The sequence below is a fragment of the Triticum urartu genome, chromosome 3, assembly GCF_003073215.2.
Source record: "Triticum urartu cultivar G1812 chromosome 3, Tu2.1, whole genome shotgun sequence".
NCBI classification, from domain to species: domain Eukaryota; kingdom Viridiplantae; phylum Streptophyta; class Magnoliopsida; order Poales; family Poaceae; genus Triticum; species Triticum urartu.
In genome coordinates, this window is record NC_053024.1 from 44,255,791 (window position 1) to 44,264,388 (window position 8,598).

An 8,598-nucleotide genomic window follows, 5' to 3' on the forward strand; every position below is an offset into this window, starting at 1 on the left:
AGTGAATGTCTTCGCACGATGAGGTCAATGTCTTCTAAACTGATTAATCTTCAAAACCTTTCGAGAATGCATATGACCTCTTCCCCTTCCCTCGCACCTTAATGCTGTCACAGGTACATGTCCGTGGGAGAATCCTTCGGTTCTCATAGTCTGCATTCATTTGCAGAATTCCTACAGCATCACATAAACTCTCCTGAAGCCAGTTCCTGTTGGTCCAGCAAAAGAAAGCCTTTGAAGCATTTGAAAGTTTTGAAGCCTTTTAAGTTAAAGTTTATGGCTTCAGAAGCAGCAGCAAGGAAGGGGGGCAGACAGAGACGTGAAGGAACTTCCAAAGATCTGCCTGAAGACCTGGCAGAAATGTATAAAACAGATCCAGAAGAGAGTTATGGGCAGCGCAAGACCCGAATCCAATGGATTCGACGCTATTGGGCAGAACAATGGTTCAAATACCGCTTCGTCACCCAGGAGTATGCTGAGAAATGTGCCATCAAGAAACCATGGGGGGACATCCTTTACAAGAATCTCGTACCCAGGACCAGAGATGAAGCCATTGCTCAAGGCTTCTACCCATGCATGGTCCGAGGACCATAGCCTAATGATGCGCATCCGTCGTCACTCCTCTGGTGTCGTGAAGACAATCTGTTCAAGCGCAATTTCTAGTTTGCCTAACAATCTGCGAAGCTGAACAAGAAGAAATTTGGGTTAGACTTCAACCCTGGTCCCTCCGCACCAAGGGCAGATGGCACACGCTAGGCAGAACCCAATATCATCGGTCCGTTTGCCAACCTTGAGGGCCTCATCACCCACATCTTAGTCCAAGGGACTGCCATGAATGACCCTCCAGCTGACTCTGAGTCTGATGAAGCTCCTGCTGTACCGAAGCCAAAGCAGACGAAGAAGCCAAAAGCTTCAAAGCCGGCCCCTGCCTCAAAAATCTCAAGGGCGAAGCCATTGGCAACTGCACCTCCTAAAGACAGTGTGCAGTCTGAAGACGTATCCCGCGTCTCCAAGCCCCAGAAGGCCACGGCGCCTCAGCCACACACCGGCAAAGAGCTCACAGCTGCTGCCATTCTGCGCAGCGAAGCCATTGATCTATCAAATGATGAAGATCTTGGAGATGACGCTCTAGAGCAGCTCATCAAGAGCAAAGAAGAAGCTGAAATCTTCAACAATTTGCCTCTCTTTGATGTCGCCATCATCCACAATTTCATCAACGAATGGTTTGCCTCACCAGACATCAGCTTCGAAGATCTGCAGCTGCCCGTTGGCCTCAGCGTCGCATTCCAAGGCGCTATTGCTTCAGAACTTGCTATTGCCCAGCGCATAGTTGAACTGAAGCAGAAAATTTATCATGAAAAGGCTCAGTTCAAGAAGCATATGGCCAGGCTCAGCGTGCAAGAAGTGAAGAGCTTCAAGACCATGTTGCATGAGCTCAAAGAAAATTTTCTGAAAAAGCGTGCAGAAGCTCAGGGCTCACATGAGCGGATGAAGTCTTTGGCTAAACGATGTGTGCAGGCATACAATGAGGCCGAGAAGCGCAAGGCACTTGGGCGTCCTGGCATCGACCCCAAGATGGCCGCGAAGAAGAAGAAGAAGCCTGCTATGGCTGAACCAGAGGCACCTAGGCAAGAAGCAGTTCCAATTGTCTTCCCAACTGCAACGACTGGCTCGAAGCCAAAGAGCCGGTCAACAGCTTCTGAGCTCAAGAAGACAAGATCTGTTGAGGCTGAAGCCAGGAAAAGGAAAAGCTCTGAAGCCTCTCCTACTGCCCCCAGCAAGAAGAAGCGCAAGATCAAGAAATCTCGGGCTACTCACACAGAGCCCTTGATAGTTGAACCTATCTCAATGGTTCACCCCAACACCGAAACACAACTGACAGTTCATGAGCCTGCTCCCACAGAGGCTCCTGAAGCTGAAGATATTCCAGCAGCCGACCCCATCGCTGCTGAAGACATTGGTCACCAGGACAATGTACAAGATGATGCAGCCCTTCCTCCGTGTGAACAAAGCGAGCTCATCAGCATTGGTCGTCCTCTGACGCCAATTGCATAAGATGCGTCATGGGCGGATCGCCCTCAAGAGGAAGAAGACAATGAGGCCCAGCCCACTCCAACCCCACAGGCGTCGTCTGCATTCCGCAGGCTTCGCAGAGGTCCAAGGCCTCAAGTCTCTACTGAAGACATTCTGGCTGCATCAGCCGAAGAAGAAGCAACACAAGAGCTCCACCAAGAAGCAGTTCTCCAGGAGAACGTGCTTGTGACTGACCCTCCAGCTAGTTAAGCGGAGGCGGCAAATGTTGAGGCTGCCACAACCAACACTGAAGCCAATGTGGAGCCGTCCCCACCAAAACTTTGAGCAGACAGCGAAGCTACTGATCCAGACACTTCTGTTCCTGAGTCTGCTGCAGGTCCTCAATTTGATTACCAATTTGAGCATAGGCCTCATGTTCAGAAGCCAGTCCCAAGGCTGCCAAGGTTCCCAGGTCCTGCATCAGCACCTGGCTCCTTTGACATCAATTGCTTCAAGGCAGACAATACGTTCTTCAACAGCTCCAAGAACCCCTATTCAAGGGAAAGGATTTCATCAGATAGGTTCTGGAGCTATCCTCAGCGCAGCTACTATTCATGCATCCTATACAACCAAGGTCGCATCTTCCCGCACAAGCGCCTTGAGGTTGAAGCCATTGCTGGTCTGCCCTGCTTAGAGGAAGCGCTGGATTGCTTCAAGCAAGTGGGTCTGCTGCAGTTTGTCACCGATGAAGAGCACTGGAATGAAGAGCTTCTGCTTCAGTTCTATGTCACCCTCCATATTAAAGGATACAACAGAGATCCGAAGACTTGGGTCCTGGAGTGGATGACCGGCAATGTCCATCATGAAGCCAATGCATTTCATATCATTGAGCTCACCGGCCTGCCCACTCCTGGCGAATTCTTCGAGGAAGGCTGTCAACTACATGCTGAAGCAATTGAGAGCATATTCCAGAGGCCTGAACCAAATATGAGTCAGATGCTCTCAATGATGAAGACATTGCCCCTTGATGCACCCTATCCAACTGAGTTCTTCGTTGAAGACCTTGAGTACCTGCCCAGGACCATATATCACATCATCCGGTGGACTCTCTGGCCCATTAAGGGACACTCTCCACATGCCAAGATTGAGGGTGCAATGAAGACTCTCATATTCTATATCCTTCATGGCAAATGCTTCAACGCACAGGATTTCTTCATACGCCAATTTGCAGCGTCAGGCTCAGATTTATTTGGTTTGAAATTCTATGCTCCTTGGGTGATGAGGCTGATCAAACTGCACTCTGCGATCTCGTATCAGCCCTCAGGCCGCAACCATCGGATCTTCTTGCCAGATGTGGATACCTCCACTGAAGCTATATATCCTGAGCCTGCCAAGCGACCTTTAAGTCTTCAGAATGCAAAACACCAGAGCTTCACGCAGAACGTTGAAGGTGTTGAAGCCATATCCAGGGTGTATCCGTTGGCTGGCACTACACGTGCACCACGCCCAGCATCTACTGAAGCCACAGACAGCACAAATGCTCAAAGACCCAAGAAGCGCGCTCGTGCCCTCAATGACCGAGAGCTTCTTGTGGCCCTTCACCAAAAGCAAGATAGGCATCACGACTGGCTAAAGCGTCAGATGAAAAGCCTCTTGGTGGATGTTAATCGTCTTCGAAATCTTGCCACCAAGAATGCTTTCGTCACTCATGAAACCTGTCGTCGTACATGGAAAGGGCTCTCAATGATGTGTACTAAAGCTGAACTTGAAGAGGATGGCTTCACTGAGCGCTTCAAGTTTGACACCACACCTCCTAGAAGGGCTGTGATGCGAAACACACCATCACTTGAAGACTCTGAGTTTTCTTCATCTGCTGCCACAGTCACTGCCAGAATAATTGATGAAGAAGACGATGCTACATCACCGCCACCTGCTTCAGCACCTCCAAGCTCTTCTGCACCGCCAAACAACTCCAACAACCCTGCTGCTCCTGGAAACGAGTAGACACTCTATGTCTTCAAACCTTTTTGGTCCTTGCTGACAAAAGGGGGAGAAGCATATGGGTTGATAGTCTTCAAGCGGGTCCATATGGGCGGGTGCTTTATGTTTTGCTATACTTTGCTTCGTGCTTACAACTCTCGTTTTTGCTTCATTTGGTTCTTTGAGTTTCTTTGAGTTGTAACACTAAAACTCGATGGTCGTCTGCTACTTGTTTGCCACCCTGTTTGTGAATATAAATTCCGCATGTGCGACGATAAATTCCGCACTTATCTCATTCTGCAGACATCCATTTTCCATTATGCATGTCATTATCTTCATATACTTTCATATGCATAGTGGATTGTCATCATAAGCTGAAGTGGATCTCCTCAAGTACAACCTGCCATGTGCATTTGCACTCCAAAAGCAAATTAACTTATATGCACATCTTCAGGGGGAGCCCTTGCAACTTATGAAGACAATTCCTTATCCTTTACAATTTCACAGACTATATTCCTCGTTGAAAACTTCAACTAGTTTGTCATCAATCACCAAAAAGGGGGAGATTGTAAGTGCATCTAGTGCCACCCCTAGTTGGTTTTGGAGTATTGACGACAAACCTAGTTGAGGGACTAATGTGTTTGTGAGAATTGCAGGATAACACAGGTAGAAGTCCCTCATTGATTCAGTTTTACTACCAGAGATGACCCTTAAAAATGTATGAAGACATTGAAGACAAAGGTGGTATATGAAGATATTCACATTGAAGACTATGACAAAAGAAGACACATTATGAAGCCTATGGAGCTCGAAGACTTAGATCTTTCATAGTTCTTTTCTTTTGTGTTGAGTCATAGGAACCACCATACTGTTAAGTGGGGTCCAGGAGAACCAGTCAGAATGCCTGAAGTGATGCCTAAATCAAAAACCTATGTCTTCGAGTGAAGACAATGAGAGTGAATCTTATCCAGAGCCGGACAAGTCAGCTTTGCTTGTAGCCCAAGTAAAGTTTCCATGAGAGTTTGAAATCTGACCGTTGAGACACGTGTCAGTTCCTTAGTGACCCAGGGTCATTTCGGACAAATCAGGTCGGGTTGCCAAGTGGCTATAAATAGCCCACCCCCAACAACCATAAACGGTTGGCTGCTCAGATTCCAGTGCACGGCTTTTGTCGTTTGAGAGCAACCCACCTCGAAGCCTTTGAGAGAAAATTCCTAGCGAGGAGAAAAGCCCTAACCACCCAGAGCCAGAGAACATTGGGCATCACTTAAGTCTTCTTGTCTGTGTGATCTGAAGACTTATTACACTTGAGGACTGTGAATCCTCTAGACGGTTAGGCGTCGCGTTCAGAGCATCCAAGAGACATTGTGGATTGCCAGTGAACGAAGTCTATGAAGGTTTGGGAGTCTACCTTGAAGACTTACCAGAGTGATTGAGCGAGGACTATGTAACCTTAGCTCAAGGAGAATACGGTGAGGACTTGGTGTCCTGAGCTGCGTGTTCAGGACTGGGTGTCCGGGACTGTGTGTCCTAAGGTTTAAATACCTAGCCGCTCCAACCAGACGTACAGTTTTCACAGCAACTGGAACTGGTCCAACACATCATTGTCTTCAACGAGTCACCGATTTCATCTTCACTTCCTTTTTCTTTACGGTTACTCATTGTGAAGCCATTGCATGCTTGCTCTATCTTTTGTCTTCACAACGTGAATGTATGATCTGTTTGGCTTCATAACTTCTTCCTACCTGATCCTTATTACACTGCAGCTGTTTGTCATTGTGCTTTCACTCTATTGAATACTTGACCATGGCTGGCCTAGTGTAATCTAACTTCCGCTGCATAGTAATAGGCATAATCTTTGCTGTTTGTCTTCATAACTCCCACGTTTTGAAGACTTTCATAAAAATCGCCTATTCACACCCCTCTAGTCGATATAACGCACTTTCAATAGATAAAGTAAAAACCAATCATGGAGCGGTATACCTTTTGATCGAACTCTTTACCATTGTCGTCATGACCCAGATGATGTTTGGCTGGCATTGGTGTTGTGAAGCCTTTGCAGTCTTGCATACTGAACTTCTTCAGGCAATCTTTGAGATACTTCTCTTGAGATATGAAGATTCCATTGCGTTGTTGTCGTATTTGAAGACCAAGGAAGAACTTCAGCTCCCCCATCATGGACATCTGATATTGCTCTTGCATCATATATCCAAACTCTTCACTGTACTTCTGATTGGTGCAGCCGAAGATAATGTCATCCACATATATTTGGCACACAAACAGTTCACCGTCATATGTCTTCATGAAAAGAGTGGGATCCAGGGAACCAGGTATGAAGCCTTTGCTCTTCAGGAAGTATTTGAGTGTGTCATACCAGGCCCTAGGGGCTTGTTTGAGGCCATACAGTGCCTTGTTGAGCTTGTATACCATGTCAGGATGTTTTGGATTTTCAAAGCCAGGCGGTAGTGCAACATACACTTCTTCTTCAATCTTGCCATTGAGAAATGCACTTTTCACATCCATTTGATATAGAAGTATGTTATGATGATTTGCATAGGGCAGCAGTATGCGTATGGCTTCAAGCCTAGCCACAGGAGCAAATGTTTCATCGAAGTCAATGCCCTCCACTTGAGTATATCCTTGAGCAACGAGACGAGCTTTGTTTCTAACAACTTGACCATGCTCATCTTGCTTGTTGCGGTATATCCATTTGGTGCCTATTATGTTGTGCTTCCGTGGATTAGGACGCTTAACCAGTTCCCATACATTATTCAGCTCAAACTGTTGAAGCTCTTCTTGCATAGCTTGAATCCATTCAGGTTCCATGAAGGCTTCTTCAACTTTCTTGGGTTCTGATATTGAGACGAATGCGAAGTGCCCACAGAAATTTGCTAGCTGAGTTGCCCTTGCACGAGTGAGAGGACCAGGTGCATTGATGCTGTCAATTATTCTGTCAATCTGCACTTCATTGGCAACATGAGGATGTACAGGGCGAAGACTTTGCTCTTGCTGATTTGTGTTGTTGTTGAGAGGAATGTCTTCAGGCTGAGCATTGTCTTCATGTTGATCAGGTGCTGAGATGATAAGTTCTTCTTCAGGATGAGCTTCAGAAGGTATAATCTCTCCAGTTCCCATAAGCTTGATTGATTCACTAGCTGGAACTTCATCTAGCACATTTGGCAGTTGCTCTCTTTGTGAACCATTTGTCTCATCGAACCGCACATCCACTGTTTCAACCACTTTGTAATGAAAGAGATTGAAGACTCTGTAGGAGTGCGAATCCTTTCCATATCCAAGCATAAAACCCTCATGTGCTTTTGGTGCAAATTTTGAAGTGTGATGTGGGTCCTTGATCCAGCACCTTGCGCCAAATACTCTGAAGTAACTGATATTTGGCTTCTTGCCAGTTAGGAGTTCATAAGATGTCTTGTTCAGAAGCTTGTGAAGATAAACACGATTGATTGTATGGCATGCGGTGTCAATGGCTTCAGTCCAGAACTTTCTTGGAGTCTTGTATTCATCTAGCATCGTTTTGGCCATCTCAATGAGTGTTCTGTTCTTGCGTTCGACGACGCCATTCTGCTGTGGCATGTACGGAGCTGAGAATTCATGTGTGATGCCCAAGGTATCAAGATATGTATCAAGACCAGTGTTCTTGAATTCAGTGCCATTATCACTTCTGATGTGCTTTATCTTGGCGCCAAAATTGTTCATAGCTCGATTGGCGAAGCGTCTGAAGACATCCTGCACTTCAGTCTTGTAAAGGATTATGTGCACCCAAGTATATGTAGAGTAATCATCAACAATGACGAAGCCATAGAGGCAAGCAGTAGTAGTAAAAGTTGAGTAGTGAGTGGGACCGAAAAGATCCATGTGGAGCAGTTCGAAGGGTTGAGTAGTAGTCATGATTATCTTCGAGGGATGTTTTGCCCTCATCATCTTCCCTGCTTCACAGGCACCGCATAAGTGATCTTTCTTGAACTTGACGCCCTCGATGCCTATGACATGCTTCTTCTTCGCAAGGGTGTGGAGGTTCCTCATGCCAGCATGCCCAAGCCTCCGATGCCAAAGCTAGCATTCTAAAGCTTTTGCAAGAAGATATACTGCAAGTTGTGGCCCTGCTAAGAAATCTACCACATACAGATCATCTTTTCGATACCCTTCAAACACTAGAGACTTGTCAGATTCCATTAGTACAAGACAACGATATTTTCCAAACATTACGATCATGTTCAAATCGCAGAGCATTGAGACAGACATTAAGTTGAAGCCAAGGGATTCAACAAGCATGACTTTATCCATGTGTTGATCCTTTGAGATTGCAACTCTACCTAGACCCAATACCTTACTTTTACCAGTGTCAGCAAATGTGATGTGGCTCTTGTCGGATGGACGTAAGGTTGAGTCCATAAGAAGGCTTCTTTTCCCAGTCATGTGATTTGTACATCCACTGTCAATAATCCATTCTGAAGACTTTGAAGACGCTGGTGTCGTACCCTACAGTGCAGTTAGGGGGATAGGCTTCACGAAGAGAATTGTGAAGCAAAAACATTTGACGAACCAGTGGGTTATGAAAACTTAGATCCAGATTAGGACTAATAGGGAGAG